The sequence below is a fragment of the Pimephales promelas genome, chromosome 4 (assembly GCF_988280905.1).
Source record: "Pimephales promelas chromosome 4, fPimPro1.hap1.1, whole genome shotgun sequence".
Lineage (NCBI taxonomy): Eukaryota > Metazoa > Chordata > Actinopteri > Cypriniformes > Leuciscidae > Pimephales > Pimephales promelas.
Genome location: NC_142772.1, coordinates 16,753,672 through 16,774,677, shown reverse-complemented (window position 1 = coordinate 16,774,677; position 21,006 = coordinate 16,753,672). Strand labels below are relative to the sequence as shown.

The 21,006-nt window shown below is 38.8% G+C and overlaps 1 long non-coding RNA gene across 1 annotated transcript in view; it reads left to right on the top strand.

Annotated features, from left to right (window-relative positions):
* The window catches only part of LOC120471893 (uncharacterized), a 37,215-nt gene extending 28,500 nt beyond the window's left edge, over positions 1-8,715 (top strand). Inside the window, exons 2-3 of the long non-coding RNA XR_005620865.2 lie at positions 3,137-3,263; positions 3,987-8,715. This is a non-coding gene — a long non-coding RNA (uncharacterized LOC120471893). The remainder of the gene's footprint in view (positions 1-3,136; positions 3,264-3,986) is intronic.
* The last annotated feature ends 12,291 nt before the right edge of the window (positions 8,716-21,006 follow it).

Genomic DNA, 21,006 nt, shown 5'->3' with positions numbered 1-21,006 from the left:
ATATATCTTATCGAGCTCTTCTCTTTAGCAGAGCCCCCCTCTTCCTTATTAAATGATCCTGTAACTCTCAGGAGGAGGGCCAATTAGGTGGCTGAATCTCAGACACATGCACTTCTGTGAATAAACATGATCACAAGCAAGTGTCTCTCCCCTTTAATTTGCTCTAGAAAAAAATCACCTTTACTTGATTGACATCTCCGTTGTGTCGACAAACTGTAGAATATTCCGCCATGTAAACTTAAATCAAGACGCATCATTCCTGTTTACTAGACAATTTTTTTTTAAATCTACTAGCCGGTGGTACGTAACTCTTAATAAAGACGGTGTGTGTGATATCAGACGTGGTTCATTGGAGGTGTGTGTGTGACTCAGAGAAGCATGACAGACTCCCCCTGCGCGACACAACACACTGATTGGCAAATTGCCAAGCATATCCGCTGCAGCCTGAGTTGCGAGTGGCAGGTAGAAATTGAAAAATGCGAAGCGCACTTTTCCGCTGATTGCTCCAGAGATTACCGACGCTCTCCTTCTCTTTCTCTGCATCAGGTTATTTTCTGCTCCTTCCTTTTCATATAAATGTGGTAAATACATAACTAGCTGTAACTAGCGAGCGTGGTGACAAGCAGTCTATTGAGTGTGAAGGTGGGAACTCCGACTGGAGAGAGGCTCAGGAGGAGAGTGTGTCATATTTGTCACCTTGTTTTCATGTGTATGATGGCTCGAGAGAATAGAGCCGTGGCAGCTGTTGTCATCTGCTGTGTCACTCTCTGAATCCGGGCGTCCGTGTCAACCTGACAGACAATCCGTCCTTCCATTGATCGTGTCACTCAAGTATTGGTTTATTTGCCTTTCTGTAGCGCTTAAGCACCTAACGGACTGAAAATCACCCCGGCAGTGTCAGGAGGTCTTCGTCTGACTCTGGATCGTCACTATTGTGCCGATGACTGTCAGCTGCTAAGCCCACCGAGTCCTCGGTGGACATTGGCAGCCTCTAATTTACCAAGATAGGCCTGTGAGAGTGGCGGCTTTCTCCCCAGCAGGTCTACCTTTTCTCAGTCTATTAAAATTCTCCTCCTAATAAAAGCAAATTTGATAAATGCCTTTTCTACCTGTTCCATTACGGAGGCCCTGCTGTGCAGTCACACAAGAGGCTGAAAAGAGCCCTCTCCCAGTGAGTCGTGCCACCAAGAGAGCAATTAAATGAGGTACACTTACCTTACTCGCCCCTCTCTCTTTATAACTGCCTTTAAAGGTTCATTTTAAAGCCCATGCTGCTTTTTCTTAGTTACAGGGAAGGTAAGAAAATGTCTGACTGCACGTGCAACTTTATACGTTATGTGGCCAATGTATGTTCTTCGAAAGCCTTATGTAATCACAAATGGCACAAATGCTGCCATGTTGGGATGACTGTATTTAGGAGTTCAACATGACTGAACGACACCATGAAGACGTACAGTTATTACCAACAGGAACCTCGTTATTCTGTTTAAACCCCAACTTTCAATTTCCGTGTTCAGTGGCGGAAACCAATTTATGTTGATAATAATAAGTAATTGTGAATGTTTTAAATACACAATGCATTTTGTGTACTGCAGGGTGTTTTATTTTAATTTTAGTTTAGTTACAAAACGTTATGGTTGCCAAAGTTTATGCATTAACTAATCAATTATGTTGGCATCAAGTGGAAATTGAAATCAACTTTTATTCCCTTTTGTTCCCTTTTATTATTTATGTTTATCACACTTTTTGAGCTTCAATGATAAGCGCTAAGGTTCTCATTCTACCAGTGTATCTTATGCAAACAAGGAATTATGTTCATTTTTTATTAATTGCTGTTAACTACTTTGCTTGTGCATGTAAGTAAGCTACCACAAAAAAGTCACTCTAAAAGTCATCTGGCCATTAGACAATTAACTACTTTGTAGCCCATCCCTTGCGACTTTGTATACGTCATCATTAAGGAAGAGATGTCAATGTGTAACGGGAAGAAGAAATGTTTGTAACATTAAAAAAAAAACATTAATGTGCTCTGATAAATAACTTAAACATAGTGGCAATCATAGAGGCAAAAAGAAAATGTTTTTTTTTTTTTTTTTCGCTTTTTTTGCTACTCAATTTCTCAGCACAGTCATGAGTGACTGCATGTTTAATGTGAGTCTTAAAGTTTCACCATTTAAAATGTATATCAGAAAACAGATAGAGTACTTCCCTGGAGAACTTGAACAATAGATCACTTTGTGGTTGACCAAGGTGTTGAGATGATTGACGTGGCTCTCATTGGTTTGATTCATCTCATGACCATTAAGACCTTACTAATTGATTAACTGATTGACAAGCTTGCTGATTAATTCTGACATGTTGGTCCAGCCCTGATTTATTGGTTTATGACTCTGGCCACACAGTCTTGTCTTGGTGTTTTTAACACACACACACACGCAATGTAGACCCTAGGCATCTCTTTCCATGCCTCTTGGTATCACTTTATCATTAGATAAGAGAAAGTCCCAAGGGCCTTGAGAGTCCAGACCTTCCATTTGCAATAATCTTGTGCAGAACTTGTTTGTGTCCTGCTTGGTTTCAGTACGTATGACACAATAGAGGATATCATTTTTAGGGAGGTGTGGAGCTGTGAATTGCTCCCTACTCCACTGAGCCATCGTACACAGACCTTTTACACTCAACACAATACACCCAGTAGCACACACACACACACACACACACACACATACAGCACTTACACCACGACCCACCTCCTATAAAAACCAAACACACCACTTAGCAGTATTTTAGCCTCAAATGCACCGCCCACACACACACACACACACACCTTGATCCTGTCTGATGCACCAACTGTCAACAACAACAGCTAGGAACCTTATTCTAAATTGTTACCCTAGTGGACGTAGCTTGTGAGTTTCCTGAACGGTTACTTGCAAAATTCGTGTTTGGATGATTAAAACGTTAAAATTAAGGGAAAAATGACCTCAAAGTGGTATTATTTCTCTTGCCCTCAGATCTACAGCCTCTTTTTGGACTCTTTACCACTAGCTTCATTTTCACACTTAAATGTTCATTTGATTTACTTTCTCTTTGTGTTGTCCCCCTCTTTTAACAATGTCCCCTCCCTTTTCTGCAGGAGAGGTTTAATTGCAGGGTTACAGGAGTGCAGTGCCTCGGGATGCTGAGCGGCCGAACCGGGCCCTACCCTGTCATTTACTCGCGTCAAGCTCAGCTCAGCCATGGGGAAGCTGGAGATTTTCACGGTGGGCCCCGAGAGTAGAGTGGACTTGTCTGCCCCTCAGCGGGGCTATAATGACAGATGCCTTTTAATGGCTGCATGGGTAGAAAAGGAAGGGGGGCAAACTGCGGGGGCGCTTGTCAATGTGAAGGGGGATCATTTTCGTCACCAAGATGTGACGTTTCTAATCTTTTTCCTCTGATTTGCTCCTTTTTGATGCCTTTGTGACTGCAATGAGAGAGTTCATTAACTGTCACTGTCTGTCGGAGAAGTCTATAAAGTATTGAATTCATATGAAAAGGCCTATTGTAAAAACATAAAGATATGCTTATAAAATAATGTTTATTAAATATAAAATTACATCAAAAACAACAACAATATAAATAACAATATTAAACATTTTATTGTTGTTGTTTGTTGCTGTTCATATTTTTATTTTATATTGAAGAGAGTACAACAACAAATACAACCATCAAATCTATTAATATCATACAATTAATTATATGAAGTAATGTTTTATATAAATTATTACTGTTATCATTATTCTTGCTGTTGTCTTCCAGACATTATGAAAAAAAAATATATATATTAAAAATCGAACTGTAAATAATTGAACTGTATAGCTCTATAAAGTAACTGTAAATATGTATGTCATTAAAACATAATGATAAGTATTGAATATAAAGTTGTCATGTCGTCTGGATGATGTGCGTGCTGAAGGTGAAGAGCTGTTCTCTGTTATCCTCAGGCAGTGTGTTTGAGAGGTTCAGAACAGAAGGGGACAGATGGGCCCAGTGAAAGTCTCCATTGAGAGAGCCTGTCCTCAGGCTCCAGCCCAGCTGTCAGAGAGCACTGAGACAGCAGGAAAGGTGAGATTCACCTATTTTGAAGGCAGACAAGTAACATATGTGTCAGAATTACTAATCTTACACAGAGGTGACTCAGTGTTTGGTAGCTGGCAGACCTGCCCCTGTGTAAATGATAGGCAGATTAAAGAAATCAATGGCCTTTTGAAGGGCAAGGGATTTGCTGATTCTCATCTCTTGAACAGGGAGTTGATTCCCAGTCAGGGGTATGTGCACTTGAAAGGGTTTCATTTGGCTTTCATTTGACAATAAAATGTAATATAAAAATAGATGGAATTTATGACTTTTAAATATAAGGGTGTCAATACATTACATTTGTAATGTGATTAACGATATTAAAATAACAGAATATGTGTGCATTTAAAGCACCTAGACAGAGGTTTGACTCATGTTTCTCTTTTTGACCCTCAATACAAACTTTTTCTGCCCTTCTTTTTGTCCAAGCACATCTCAAACACAACAACAACTATAAAATTATAAAAGAAACCAACAAATGTTCTATACTTGATAGAACAATCTATACGTTCTATGGATTAAAGCACAAAGACAATTTTGCAACTTATTGTCATTGGTCATTGGAAAAACATGCCTCTACCTACAGTACATACTGTTACAGTATGAAATAAAAATATTTATCATAGTGCATGCTTTGTAAACTACAGTAATACAATTTGACATTTGCATCACATAATCAGCTCCACGTCACATGTATGTTCTGTGTTCCCTCCTTCATTTTGTTTTTGGTTCTGTCCTGTGACCTAGGCTAATGGTGCGTTCTATTATAGCCAACGAACTGACTTGGACCTCGGATATGACGTCCTGTCCACACTTCAAGCATTCTATTATGTTTTGCGTGTTCGAGTAGGAGAAAAAAATGGATGCCACCCGGAAAGCTGTTGTAATCGTAGCACTGGCCAAGAACCGGGCAATTACAATTAAAAAAAAAAAACACCTTATCAAAACGCAGCCATATGAACTTGAAAATGTTCACTTTATTTAATGTTTTTCATGTTAATCTTCCGTTAGCAAAGCTACCAGCGTTAGTAATTGCACTCACAACAACCCATTCCCATACCTACAGGGGACGCAGTAATACGAGTGATTATAATCATCTTTTAAAATACCAAAGCGGTTCAAAAACAATGAAAACAATTCATACAAGTCACACAGGTCGCAGACATCTTGAATTCCGAAACAGAATTCTTGCTCGGTGTCCTCACGGTTGTCCGACGTCCGAGAGGAGAAATCCGAGGAAAGGGGGTGTGTTGCTAGGCAACGTCTGTCTTCCGATTCCGATCTCCGAGACGTAACTTCAGACAGCCGTTAAGCATACATCGGTTGTACACTCGTTATTGCGGTACATGTGGGATTGAATGAGTGCACTCAATAACGTCCACCATAGTTTCGGACACAACTACGAATGGCTGTCCCCTCAAATAATGCCTTATTTGAGGCTATAGGGGGGTGATTTCGGATTCAGCCCAAGTTGTCCTCAGTCTAATTAGTCATTACATTCACCTGTGTCCTATTATTTATCTGATCAGCTCCCTCAGCGCCCTTGTTGTAGTATTTATGCTCCCTGGTTCTTTCAGTTGTTGTTCGTTCTTGTTAATGTTAAGGTGTTTTATGTCTGCTTCCCTGAGTTCTGTTTAGTTTGATTCTTCGTGCACTTCCTGCCAAATGCACTCATGACACTCCACAAGTATTACTTTTCTGACATAGTAAACTTGCTCAGTATCTCACCTGACACAGCATTGCCCTTGCGATGCAGAGCACTATGGTACGAGTCCTGTCCTGTGAAAGATCTCAAAGACTGTTGAAGCAAGCTAAAATGGCATGGTCGTTTCAGCAAATACTTTTTATCTTTGCTTTTGTTAAAGGTGCAAAACACAAGTCTCTGAGTTTTTGCAGAACTACGCCCCCACTGGCGACAAGCGAAACTGAAACCAGAGGTGTGCGCGCTCATGGATCACACACACACACGTTTGCACGAGCTGTTCATAACCAAAGGAGCATCAGCCGCACACATCTTTTGTTACAGTCATAATTAAGTAATATAGAGTTATAAATCTGCAAGCCATTTAAAATATATGAAAGGAAAGGCATTTGCGTAAATTACACACTTATGTGTGTGTGAGGGAGAAACGGGGGTGGTAGAAAACTTCGGTTTTTGTTTCCATCTATCTCCATGTTGAACTGGAGTGCTGATGTGCTTACTGTATCCACTTATGATTGTATTATTATGGAAACACGTTCATGAACAATATAAGTTATTACTTAGGACTCGTTTGAGCCCTAGAGCAGACCAGAGATCTCTCTATGTGTTGAAAGTTTCCCGATGTTGACTCTCGTATTATTCTGACACCTGTCACTAGACAGAAGTTGTATATTCTTTGTCTTAGGTGGAGTTTGCATTGGGGTTTGGAATGAACTATAAGCCAGTCTCTTTGGGGCTGTTTACACCTGGCCACTTCATGCGTTTTCTCAGATTGGATAGCTATCTGATTTATCAAAACGATTCCATTTACACCGGATATAAACGGATATAAATCTGATCTTCAATTCCTGCGCTATTTACAGATTTAATGAAGTGCACGTCACCGAAAGCAACAGATTTGAACTGCATTTTATTGATCATCGGCTAATTTCAAAATCAGCAAAGACAGCAATAAGAGAGAGCGGCAACAGCCTTGGTAAGATCATTTCATTTCTTTACTTTTAATGAAGATGGTAGTGTTAAGCGTCTGCGACTTACTTTCACTTTGATTTGCGATAGATAGCGGTGCGCTGGCTTTATGAATAGGGGCTCATCTGAGGTGATCATGCGTGTCGCAGTAGCGTCGTCATATCCGACTAAAATAACATGATATATAGCCTGGTTTCAACAACCAGATGCATTTACACTTGTCCAGTTTCATCTGGAATACGGCCCAGACCACATCCTCAAGTGGTTTGAGCGATCAGATTCAAATCCGTCGCAAGGGCTGTCGCGGTTATGGAATTTCCCTTGCGGTTATGTTGAGTGGCTCAATAGCGCGATATGCGGTATTACCGGCATTTATTTATTTATTTGTATTTGTTATATGTATTTGTTGCTATATAAATAAAGTTTACGTTGTGGACAAAAACGAGGACATTTTCAGTAACCAATGTAACCGAAACTAAACAGCGTCTACAGTATATGCGCATCGAAAGACTTTCACTCAGCGCGTGTAACCCCTCACACCCGGGTCCAACTCCACCCGCTCCGAGCGGGCCTCGAACCGGAGAGTCAGGCGCGCTAACAAGGAGGCTAAAGACTGCAGCCTCTAGTGTCTGTCGCTATAGCGCCTATTGAGATCAGGTAGTGAGGTTTACTCACACAGCAACTACTAGCTGGCCTCCGTTACACTCACCCCCCTAAACCTCACTCTCATCCGGGTCATGGCACCAATGTAACCCCTCACACCCGGGTCCAACTCGACCCGCTACGAGCGGGCCTCGAACCCAGGTCTCCGGCATGAGAGTCAGGAGCGCTAACAAGGAGGCTAAAGACTGCAGCCTCTAGCGTCTGTCGCTAGAGCGCCTATTGAGATCAGGGAGTGAGGTTTACTCACACAGCAACTACTAGCTGGCCTCCGTTACACGCGCATATTGTTATGACAACGGACTTTGAGCGAGTCATTGAACCGTTCATTCAACGAACACGTTTAAAAAAGCTGATTCATTAAAAGAGATGTAAAGAAACAAGATGTTAATTATTTTTAACTTTGAGGTTCAACTTTTCAAGGCTCAGCTGAGCAGCAATGCGTCGCATGGGCAACGCTGAAGCTGATGCTTCACTTATGATGACTCACTGATTTTATTTCCCCGCGACTTCCTTGTGCTGTGGGATGCTGACCAGCGCTGCTGCTGACGCACATTTATGGGCAAAAAACCCGTTAAAATGATGATGCGACAAATATTTCGCTTACCTTTGACACGACAAGCTTTTCACGACTTCAAAGACAAACGCAGGTAATTGCGCTCTACCGATCTCTCTCATTCACTGTGTGAAGCCTGTAGGCTAACACATCACCATGATAAACAGTCTTGTTATCATTATTAACTTGTTTAACATTCAGTAAATGGACTGCATTTATATAACGCCTTCATAGACCTAATGGCCACCAAAGCGCTTTACATTTGCCTCACATTCACACACTCATTCATACACCGACGGCAGTGTCAGCCATGCAAGGCACCAGCCAGCTCGTCGGGAGCAGCTGGGGTTAGGTGTCTTGCTCATGGACACCTCGACACTTGGCCAGGTGGAACCGAAGATTGAACCACCAACCTTTCGATTCGTAGACAACCCACATGAACCACTGAGCCACTGCCGTCCCATTTATGGGATAGCTTAGATAGATTCAATACACATGCATTAAGTTCAAAACAAGAAGGGTGTAGCCTTCTAAAAAAAAAAAACGTGATTATCGCGGTTGCTGCGGTTACGTGCAATCCTCTGCGGTTGACTTGTCAGAAGCGCGGTACTACAATATTGCGGTTACCGCGACAGCCCTATATCGTCGCGAATGCGTTTCGGAGAGCATTTACACCCTGGTCTTTTCACAATCTAATAGCTATCCGATCACAGAAAACGCATGAAGTGACCAGGTGTACACGGCCCCTTTGAACCCATCTTCTACTTTTGTGGAAAGTTGACTAAAGTTTTGTCGCTTGAGTTGTCTTCTCTGATACGGAGAATGGCGGCGAATACACAAACCTGCCAGTCAGTCATAGCCAGGTGAGCGTGAACGCACATGACATCACGCTCAGTCTCAAATTCGAGCCCGAAATGCTCTTATTTTTTTTACTGTACAGGATTATGGAGGCAATCGCAGTGATCAGAGAAGGGCTCATTCAGCCCATCAGGCGATTGTTTAAGCATGTATGGGTTAGAAAAAGGGTATTTTTAACATGAAATGTTGCGCAATGCACCTTTAAGGCCATATGTTAAGTTTAGGGTTGGTGGTATGTTACTTTTTAAATGCAATACAGCACTAATCTTTTTTCTTTCTCTCACTGCACATTTAATTTCTGAACTGCCACGATACGTACCAGAAACAACATAATAACACTTTGCCAGATTCATATGTTTTTGATGAAACTGAATCTGCTTTTAGTGCAACTTAATGTGTTGTGAAATATACAAGAAGCAACATATCGTTTTCCAGATATGTTGCCATGGAACCTGCACATCAACAGTATTTAAATATGACAACTTTCTCCACACTTCATTTTACATATGTGTCTTGATCCTTGGCTAGCGCCATGCCAAAGGCGTCTTCATAGCTCATACGCTGCGGTGTCTTTCACAACTTGACTCAATGCTGAACAATCAGTGGATATGGTCTTGGCATCTGTGAGGGTGAGGCGATGTTTCTTGAGGTCTTCGACTTGCTTCGCCCATGTCTTCTTCAGCGCATTGCGGTGTACCTTCCATGTTTGTGGTCGTCAGCGCCAGAGTAGTTTGAAAGGCAGTCTGGCGCTGTCCATTCAGCACGTGTGCCTAAACCACGGCAGGCGATGAGACTTTTGTATTACCTCTTCGATTGTTGACTGGTTGGCGTATTCTCAGAGAAAAGCATTAATTTAGCATGCACAATAAACGAAAATAACTAACTTTATCAAAGTGTGTGTGTTTTTTTCTTCTTCCTCAAACTATAGCTTCCTATCTCTTCAGTATTTTACTTGATGACACAAAATAACAGGTTGGACTTTGGCAGGAGTCACACAGATTGCTTTCATTCAGTTCATTTAGTGAAATCACTCTCGGATGAATACAGGGATGCAAACACTCCCTACACCTTCAAAAGCAGCAGGAACCAGGTTCGGCACACAGAGGGCCCTTGTCAGGTAACGTTCAGGTTCTCTGTGTGTTTATCACATCCACTGTCTTCTTTGTCCCTCACACTTCATCCCTGTCTTTTGATTTCTGCTCGGTTGCTCTCCAAAGGCTTTGACTGACGGTGTCACATTAAGCATGGGGAGACACGGCCACTCGGGGAGGGGAGGAAGAGGGGTGGGCGCTCTTTGGCGCAGTAGGTAGAAACTACCGTAATTATAGAGCACAGACACACTGAGGAGGAGAAAAAGAGGCTGAACACGCAGCTCACATTAAAAAAGAAAAGCGCAAAAATAAAAGCAAGTGTGTTTTCATGCTGAAAGAAAAGAAAAAGGAGAAATAAGTGGAGAGAGAGGAAAGTAGGGGTTTGTAATGGGAGGAAAGAGCTTAAACCGAACGAGAATTGTCTGTTTTTGGTGGATGTATGCAACTCTTTGTAGGGACTGTGTTGTCTAATGCGTGTGTGTGTGTTGATGTGTTTCACTTAAAATTTGAATACCTCACTTTTTGTAAGTGAAAATTTCACTCATGTTTCTAGTTCTATAAGAAAAAAAAAATAGCAGCAGTGAGTGATGCTAGTAGCAGTGATCAACAGTAAAAAAAATTATATATATATTTTTTTATTTTATCATTTTTCACCCTGCACTTGTGCTTCAAATTTCACTTGAGTATTCAGCAAGAGTCCAGGAATATCAGATCTCTGAGCTTAGGGTTAGACATGTGGTAAGTTTTGTCAAAAATCTAAACTTTGTGGTGTTTTGTCATGTATAGTGCACATGTTCATGACACATATGAGCTCTTGTTAATTCCATATATTGAGGGAGCATGAAGAATCTTGAGAAGAATCTTAAATTCATTTAAAGTTCCCCTATTATGCTATTTTAAAGTTTCCTAATGTTGTTTTGGAGGCTCCTAAAAAAGGTTTACATGCATCAAAGGTAAAAAACTTTTCATTTCCTCATAATATACACTCACCTAAATGATTATTATTTAGTTACACCATACTAATACTGTGTGTGACCCTCTTTCACCTTCATAACTGCCTTAATTCTATGTGGAATTGATTCAACAAGGTGCTAAAAGCATTCATTAGAAATGTTGGCCCATATTGATAGGATAGCATCTTGGAGTTGATGGAGATTTGTGGGATGCACATCCAGGGCACGAAGCTCCCGTTCCACCACATCCCAAAGATGCTCCTTTGGGTTGACATCTGGTGACTGTGGAGGCCATTTTAGTACAGTGAACTCATTGTCATGTTCAAGAAACCAATTTGAAATGATTTGAGCTTTGTGACGTGGTGCATTATCCTGCTGGAAGTAGCCATCAGAGGATACATGGTACATGGTGGCCATAAACATTTTTCCAGTCTTCAACTGTCCAATTTTGGTGAGCTCTTGCAAATTGTAGCCTTATTTTCTTATTTGTAGTGGAGATGAGTGGTTTTTGGTGGGGTCTTCTGCTGTTGTAGCCCATCCGCCTCAAGGTTGTGCGTGTTGTGGCTTCACAAATGCTTTGCTGCATACCTGGGAGTAACGAGTGGTTATTTTAGTCAAAGTTGCTCTTCTATCAGCTTCAGTCGGCCCATTCTCCTCTAACCTCTAGCATGAACAAGTCATTTTCGCCCACAGGAAACCCTAGAAATGGTTGTGTGTGAAATTCCAGTAACTGAGCAGATTGTGAAATACTCCGACCGGCCTGTCTGGCACCAACAATCATGCCACTATCAAAATTGCTTAAATCACCTTTCTTTCCCATTCTGACAATCAGTTTGGAGTTCAGAAGATTGTCTTGACCAGTCCAGGACCACACCCCTAAATGTATTGAAGCAACTGCCATGTGATTGGTTGATTAGATAACTACTACTTCTACTACTTCACTACTCAGTTTGAGGTACATTATAGGATGTTGCAATCAGCATTAACAATTGCATGTCCATCAACAAATCGATTATTTTACCGGTACTAGTTTATTTACCGAGTATTTTTCTATGGAACTCGAAAAATTTGAAGATTGTGCAAAAGTTTCAGTAATTCAACTTTAAAGGTGAAACTAATACATTACATAGACTCATGCAAAGTGAAATATTTCAAGCTTTTATTTGATAAAATTTTGATGATTATGGCTTACATCTTAATAAAAGTACAGCTGTTCATTGTTTCCATATATTCAAAGAGTATATACAGGTAAGATCTGAAAATCAGACACATCCAGTATGATAGTGATATCATCACAAAAGTCAATAACACCAGATCAACTTCCTCTTGACTTTTTCTTGCTACAACAAATGTGTTTTAAAACTCACTGTTACAGCAGTCAGAGAGAGATGAATGAAACAAGTCCAGGGACAAGAGACCTACTAAAGCAAATACTGATCTCCATTATGGTGACAACAAACTTTATTATTAATTAAATTCTCAACAAGAACTTTTGTACATGTATGAAATAAATAATGTTAAACTGGTTTGTAAACTGTTTTCACACTCAGTGTTGCTGGAAGTCAGTTGTAGATCTTGTGTTTCTCTTTTTCAGTTCTTGTTTCTCTGTCCTTCAGTGATTCTGCTTATCAGGTGTTCATCAGTGTCTCAATTCACTCACTTCTTTTCATTCAAGTGGACTATATTAGTGAACTAATGTAGGGAATAGTGAATGAGGGTATAGGGTGTGATTATGAACACAGTCTCTGAGTGTCGACTTGGAGAGCTGTTAATTCACAGTATATTCCTGTAGGCTATTTTTGTTTTCTACGGTATATTACTGTTTTAATGGAAAATGGTATGATAGTGTCAGAATTTGGCCTGTTGCCAGTATTTTACTGTAAAATAAATTTAGTTATGTAAAAAAAAAAAATTTTACTGGGTAATAAATATCGATTTCTCGATATTAATCGATTCTCATTTTTACGAACCGATATCGATTCTTAAATCTCAAGAATCGATTAGTCATCCTGTTTCATTTGAATGAATGGGACATTGTATCGCGGCTGCGCACATCCAAAAAATCGCAATAATCTTTGTCCTTTGTTACTATTGATATGAAACAAAGTCTCAATTTTCAAATTACGTCCATTTTCTTTAGAAATTCAAAAACATAAATAACGTTTTGGCGCTGTGGCGTGAGATCACTCTGGCGCAGCTCAAGAGAAGCAGCAGCGTTGATCTCCCTTCCGGGTTAATAATACCAGTCACAGCGCGAAATAAACATGAGTGAGCATCTGAAAGTGTGTTAAAAGATATAGTACAACTTATCGAAATCCGTATCATGTCACATTGATTCGCTCAATCAGTGTTTCAACCGTGGAAAGACGTCAGTTAAACAGCTTGTAATCAATGTCATGTATCATCATATTTACCTCAGAAAACCCACATAAACTCGTTAGTCAGCTAGAAAAAAAATAACTCCAGAGAGGAGCATTTTGCTAAATATATACACCAGCCTTTCTCAAAGTGGGTGCCGCGGCACACTGGGGTGCCCCCTGACTGTGTCAGGGGTGCCGCCAAAAAATTACGTAGGCTAAAAAAAAAAGTAAAAAAAAACAACAACTGACATTTCATATATAAATATATTTGAATTTACATTCTTCTTTTTAAACATATGAACGTATTAATAAAATTGTAAATTCATTTTAGATAAATATATAAAATTAAGCATAAAAATCCGTCTCGCAAGACACGAAACTTGACGGAAGTGACGCAATCCATAGCAACGCGTTATAGCAACAACACCTCAGACTGACAGAAACGTAAAAATAAACGTAAATTTAGGTCACTTTAGTAAAAGCATCATGGATCTTTTTTTTTTTTTTTTTTTTTTTGAAAAGAAAATCCCCCCAAGAACCGGACAGTTTTTCTGTGAAATGGAGCCTCAGCCTACTTCCTCAGTACTGCGGATGCAACATGCCCTCTCCCGTTGTGTCTAATATATGGGATGAAACTATCAAACCAAGGGATGATTCCGCAAACTTAAAAGACACCTGACCACCTCTCATCCAACCCTGCCAGGATAGGGCGGCTGTGTGCGTCGCACCAGGCTCACGTCTCGATTGTGGTCACCCCCACCCCCGGCTTGTGTGAGCGCGTGTACGCGCTGTATGCTCGCATGTAGATCGTTCTCCCTCTCTCGTTGTGGATTATTGTTTGTGTGTGTGGGCGTATGTGTATGTGTGTGTGTGTGTGTGTGTGTGTGTGTGTGTGTGTGTGTGTGTGTGTGTGTGTGTGTGTGTGTGTGTGTGTGTGTGTGTGTGTGTGTGTGTGTGTGCATGTGCATGGCACGGATAAAAAAAAACAAGCACTATATGGAAAAACATTCCTGCTTATCTCTGGTGCATTTTTTAACATGCATCTTTTTCTTATTGCATTGTTTATATATATATATATATATATATATATATATATATATTAATGTCTTCCCCCTTTTTTTTTTTTTAACTGCATCCTGCACTTCATTTGAGTTCTCCTGGTCTGGATTTGTTATTGGGTTCTTGTATTGGGCGGTCCACCTCTTACGGTTTTATGGCATTTGTGTCTCTGATTAATTATTTTGTGAATTACTTTGCAAACCTTTGTTTTTAAAGGTACTATACAGTTTTATTATTATTGTTATTTACAGTTCATATTATGCTATGTTCATTACTGTTCTGTCTAACTAAACAAGACATTTGCATTTACATTTGGGTTATGCAGTGTTTTTAAATTAAATTTTACACTGGGGTGCCTTGAGATTTTATGCACTTTTGAAAGGTGCCCTGACTGAAAAAAGTTTGAGAAAGGCTGATATACACCATATTACATATGCATTATAATCTTAATGTTCTTCAATATTTAATGCATATTTGAATAAATCTGGCAAGTTTTTATGACAGCCACCATTTAAATGTTTATATTTCATATAATCTTCTTATTATAAAAATAGTGTAATTTAAGTGTTTGTATGGCTACAAAACAGTTCATTATTACCTTCATATTAGGCTAATGAAGCCTTGTAGGCTACAACTATAGACTCCCATAGTTTACAGCATTTAAGAGATTTGATTCCCTTGAGAAAAATTGCCATTTATTGTAACTGATATCCAAAATAATCGATATCGAATCGAATTGTAATCGAAATCGAATCGAATTGCAAGCTTGTGAATCGAAATCGAATCGAATCGAATACCCAGCCCTAGTAAAAAACCTGGTAAGGTCTAACAGTGTGGTCAAAATAAGCAGATATTTAAAGTGGCTGATCAATAATGTAACTGGATGTGATGTACTCAGGCAGAATAAACGAAACCTCCTTATGTAACCTCTCAGCACTGAATTACTGAACCTGTCTATCTTAATATTTGATGTACACCCCTTACTGTATATCAACATCACGTTACCAAACCAAATGATGCATAAATGTTCAAACACGCTAAAATCTTCATGATATTGATTTAGAAAACTGAGTGGATTACTGCTACAAAAGAAAGATTTCCTTTAAGTGGACATAAAAACACTCTCAGTCAGGATGGCAGTTGTTGTCAATGCCAGTTTTTGAAAGCCCCTCTTTCCACCGAAGGCTTGAGAATTAACCTGAAGTGAATGTGAAGGACGCTGCTGTATTTATAAGTTGCATCATCTGCTTTTGTGGCTTTTTAGCCTCTGTTTTATAAAGTATTGGTCGTTCTGAGCTTTTTAGATGCGTATAATTAAGAGTTGTCAGGCGACATACATTTAACAGGTAATAAGTTATAAAAAAAAGCTTCCTTCAATCTGAATTTTACACCTTTTGTTAGGGCTGTGCTTTTGTTAAAGCCTGTGAATTCAACAGCTTCTTGGGTCAAACGTATGAAATGATGACATTTCATCAAGGCTGCGCTTTTGTCACGACATTCTGTGCTGTATTGTGATCTCTGGGCGGTATTTTATCTTTCCATTTCGCACAGGTCCAGGTCATGTTTAAAATATCATCAATTACCACTTCAGTCAAGACTAAGGTCCACCTCACATAAAAATTAAGTGCTTTGAAACCTGCTACTTTTTCCTCGCACAATTATTGAAATTTTGCTTTCAGCCGTAAATAATAACCGTCTCACTTGAGTCATTCACAGCAGAGATCTCCCTTCTCTCGAGGGCAGGCAGGTGCGATAGTGGGCAGGAAAAAGAATCGTGTTGCATATATCTTTATGTATAAAGATGTAGGGTCAAGTCTGGTCGATAGGCAATCTCTCAGCTCTAGCGGAAGTGATGGGACTATTTGAGGCTGGAATGGCTCTGTTGTAGTGGAAGGAAAGGCTAATCTGTTGCAGATGGGTTTGGACCCAGCAGGTGTGCTGGTCAGCTGGTCATGAGACCTGTGTGGACATGAGCGTGCAGAAAGGGACTAAGGGGGCAGGACAGGGTCTGGATGGTGTGTCAGTTATTGCAACATGGTATTTAAGACTAGGAACCATTTTGTATGACATGTACTGTTGATGAATTGCATTGTAACTAGACTTTTCTGCTAAGGTTTTTTTTTTTTTTTATCCCTTATTGTTTGTTCAAATGTTCAGGGTTATATCCAATATATTGCTTGTTTCTCTTTGTCCTTTGTTTCTATTCTATTCGCTAAATATTACTTACAGTATCAAAAAGTGTTAAGCTTTGTATGAACACTACCAGTCGATTTTTTTTTTGTATGCTTTTTGAAAGAAGTCTCTCATGATCATTTATATGAGGATAAATACATGAAAAAAAGTAATATTATCCAATATCCTGTTTTAATATATTTTACAGTGTAATTTATTCTTGTGATGGCAAAGCTGACTTTTCAGCAGCCATTATTCGGGTCACATGATCCTTCAGAAATCATTCTAATATGCTGATTTGGGGCTCAAGAAACATTTCTTATTAGAAAAAAAAGCGTTGTGCTGCTTAATATTCTTGTGAAAACTGATACATTTGTTTCTGGATTATTTGATAAATTGAGAGCTCAAAAGAGAAGCATTTATTTGAAATAAAAATCTACTATAACATTTATGTATATCCTTGCTCCTTATTCAATATAAGGATAAAAAAGTTAATTACCCCAAACTTTTGAACAGTGATGTTCATTTCTTTCAGATTTTTTAAACTGTTTTTATTATTATTATTATTATTACTGAATGCTAATGTTGTCATACTAAAACTAATGATCTGTCAGTTGCAAATTTTTCCCGTGGCTATAGTTTTTTGATAAAACCCTCTCAGTAGTTCAGTGCATCCCCTGAGGTCCCCCATCTGGCTAATTAGGCTATAATTAGCTGTCTTCCTCAATCACTTTTAAAGCATATCTCTTCATTTAACCAATCTCTCAGTTACATTAGTAGTATGTTGTCATGAAAATCAGTTAAGCCACATCCCTCTCAATTACTCTGCCATGATAACTAATTAAAGAAAATGATCTTAAGATGAAGCCATTTCATTCATCAGCATAGCTGTCAGGCTATATGAACATTTTACATGTACTGTATATGTTTGTGTTAATATGTCCCGTGGTTTTTGCATTTACTTGTGCTAAAAGTTAATAAATGTATTATTCTGTTAAAATGATGGACTCTGGGCCTGGGTTTCGGTAAGAGCTTCAGTTCACTTCCACTCAAAGGTTTCATGTTCCTGAAATGCCAGGGGCTGTAAGAGGTACCTGTCAGTGGTGGGAGGTCAAATTAATGATGCTTGACTTGCGTCCATTATATCCCATTAATAACAGTACTCGAACCTCTCGGCATCCTGCGGGAGCCCTTAGACACTCATTAAGATATTAGCCATTGTTTCAGGGGGAAGTACATTTAAGGTGATGTACCCCATCTAATTTATACAGAATATCTCACTCTATCTGCACACTAAGCCACAACACATGATTTAGTTTCTACTGGCTGCTTCCTATTTCAATTTTTGTTCAGCAAGTACTTTGGCATATAATATTTATTCACCCATATATGAGTCTTATATGTCATCTGTATCATCAAAGTGTGAAGATTACGTCTTATACACTTCCAACAGTTTGGGGTCAGTAAGATTTAAAAAAAAAAAATGTTTTTGAAAGAAGTCTCTTGGGCTCACCAAGGCTTCCTTTTATTTTCTATTTTGATGTATTTTAAAATGTAATTTATATCTGGGATGACAAAGCTACGGTGGCAATACATTACTCCAATCTTCAGTGTCACGTGACCCATCAGAAATCATTCTAATATGCTGATTTGCTGCTCAAGAAACATTTCTTATTATTATCATCAATGATGAAAACAGTTGTGCTGCTTAATATTTTTGTGTGCAACATGACACATTTTTACAGGATTCTATGATGAATAGAAAGTTCAAAAGAACAACATTTATTTGAAATAGAAATCTTTTTTTAACATTCTTTTCACTTTTAATTAAATGCATTCTTGCTGAATAAAAGTAATAAATTGATATTAAAAGTATTTTTTAACACTGACCCTAAATTTTTGAACGGCATGTTTTGAGTCCATCCTTTAACAAACTGCTGACTGATTGTATTGTTTAATTATTGTCAACTTGTACTCACATTAATGTCATTCTCTTATTTTTTCAATCTCTCCCTCTCTCTCTCCTGCCATTCCTTATAGATCTGGATACCTGAGGGTCATTCAATCTCTGACACTCAGGTATCCAGGTCCTGGTCTGATGACCTGCACACTGTGAAGCAGATTCCACAAAACCTGTGGAACAATACATGCAGGCGCTCAATTACTAAATGAGGGCAGAAAAATGTTCGGCTGGTGTAACCTAAGACCTGAACCTGTGTTGTTCCTCATGTTAAAGAGCAGGAGATGACTGTGACACAGAGTTTGGTCATTAGTCACTCTCTCTGCTCTTGTGGAACCAAAGCTGGAGTTACAAAACAGGGGAAATACTACAACCACAACAATGCTAATTATAGATTTTAGTTACAAAGCAATCCAGTAAGGTTTTCTTGACAGACTCCAGTCTGATCAAATAGCTCAAAACAAATACAAATTTGGTTGTTTATTTTCTACAAATAAAAATGTAAAAGTTTGAAATTTAAAGTGTTTTAGGTAAGATTATGATTTATTTTATTTTTTCTGCTTTACTGTCTGCTTTTCTAAGAATAAAACCTCAGGTACAGTGTGAGATGATGAGGTGGGTCAAGAGGTATTGTCATAGAAATATTGTAATGCCCCAGAAGTTCAGATATCAATTCTGTTGATATTTAAAGGTTACTTTTTTCCAATCAACATCTGTTTGAATCAAGAAAAATATCATTTTCGCCTCATTTGCACACTTTTGCAATAGCAGCAGAATGTTTAGTTTGAGGCCATTTAGTTTTTTATTAAAAGTGCATGACTTTGCATCAAATGATAAATGCAAACACTATCTGTTTAATGGCACTTTCAGAGTCAAGTCACCTTACCTTTATTTATATGGCACTTTTTACAGTACAGATTGTTTCAAAGCAGCTTTACAGTGATAACAGGAAAATGATGCAACAAAAGAAAATAGCATCACAGTTCAGCTTAAGCAAGTTCTGTAATGGTTCATTTTTGTTGTAAAAAAGTTAGTTAATTTATATATAGCCGCTCTGGAGAAAAAAAACGTCATTGTCCACCTCAGCTCAGTTGTGTTGTGGCAGATCAGTAATGTTGAATATTAAATGTCCTCAACTAAGTAAGGCGCAAGCCAAAGGCAACACAACAACCGTGTTCCTAAAATGTTGATAATTACATTATCTTGTCTTACAAAAAAAAAAGACAAATTTAGAATTGAAGAAGTATAAAAAAATGTACTCCTTTTTAATTTATTATGCGTAAATTGTCTTAAAATGGTGAATCAGTGCCCAACCTCCAAAGCAAGTTCTTTAACAGTTGACTAATGTCACACTTGATCTCACTCTATCCATTCATAGCTTCAGCGGCCTGCCTCTCAGATTCCACAGTAATGATATTCTTATCAATCATGTGGGAGATGTTAGAGCTTTAGTCCTCACTCTCCCTCCTGCTGAGACTTAATCTCAGCCGAGACACAGTTCCAGAGTCCTCTTATGAACACCAGAGTGTAAGTCTAGTGTCAAGTATTGACTAGACTGTGAATAGAGGTGAGTGCATGAGGGGTGTCTAACCTCTCACCAGCTGCTTGGCTGTTCAATTGGTCTGGTCTCCGTAACACCCCGGGGTTGCAATAATGCAACAGCAGCTTATCTCGATCAATACCTTCATCTCACTTTTGGGGGCTTTACTGCCGAGTCCCTAGAGTGCGGTCGTCTGTTTGCAAGCACAATTATGAGTTTGTTTTGATCTGTTTTTGATCTGTTTTTTGAAAACATTTGCAAAACAAAACTGTGTGCTCATGCGGCTATGTATTGAACTATTTGACTACTGTGGAGAACACTTTAAAATAAAATTCTTAGATAATAAATTCCAAGTGAATAAATCTGGAAACATTTTTATTTCACTATATTACATTTTGTTGTTATAAACTTGCTGCTTTCAAGAACATTGTTACACTGTACAATAATGTTCTATGTGTTAAAGGGATACTTCACCCAAGAATGAAAATTCTGTCATCATTTACTCACCCTCATGTCATTCCAAACCCGTAACACTTTCGTGATGAAATCTGAAAGACTGTCCATTGACAGTCCACACAACTACCACTTTGATGCTTTAAAAAGTTCATAAAGAGATCATAAAACACGCACCCCACATCACTAGTAAACTATGCACGTAAAAACTCACTTTAGCATATAAATTACACGATAAAACACATGCGTGTTATAAAGACGCGTTTAGGTTGATTGAGCGCTTTAGTCAACATTTTCTGAAGAGACAACTTTATATGATGAACAGATTTCATTTAGGCTGTTATTCACATTCATTCATCAACTTGGTTGTGGTTAACGAAAGCTAAACGGGTTTGGAACGATATGAGGGTGAACATTTTGGGGTAAATTATCCCTTTAATGAATTATGTATGATCATCTGTAAAAGATGATCTTTTACAGCCTTTAATAGTGTTCATTTATATAGATCATTGTTTGTGATGCATTTAGTTAACACAACTTTCATGTTAAAAATG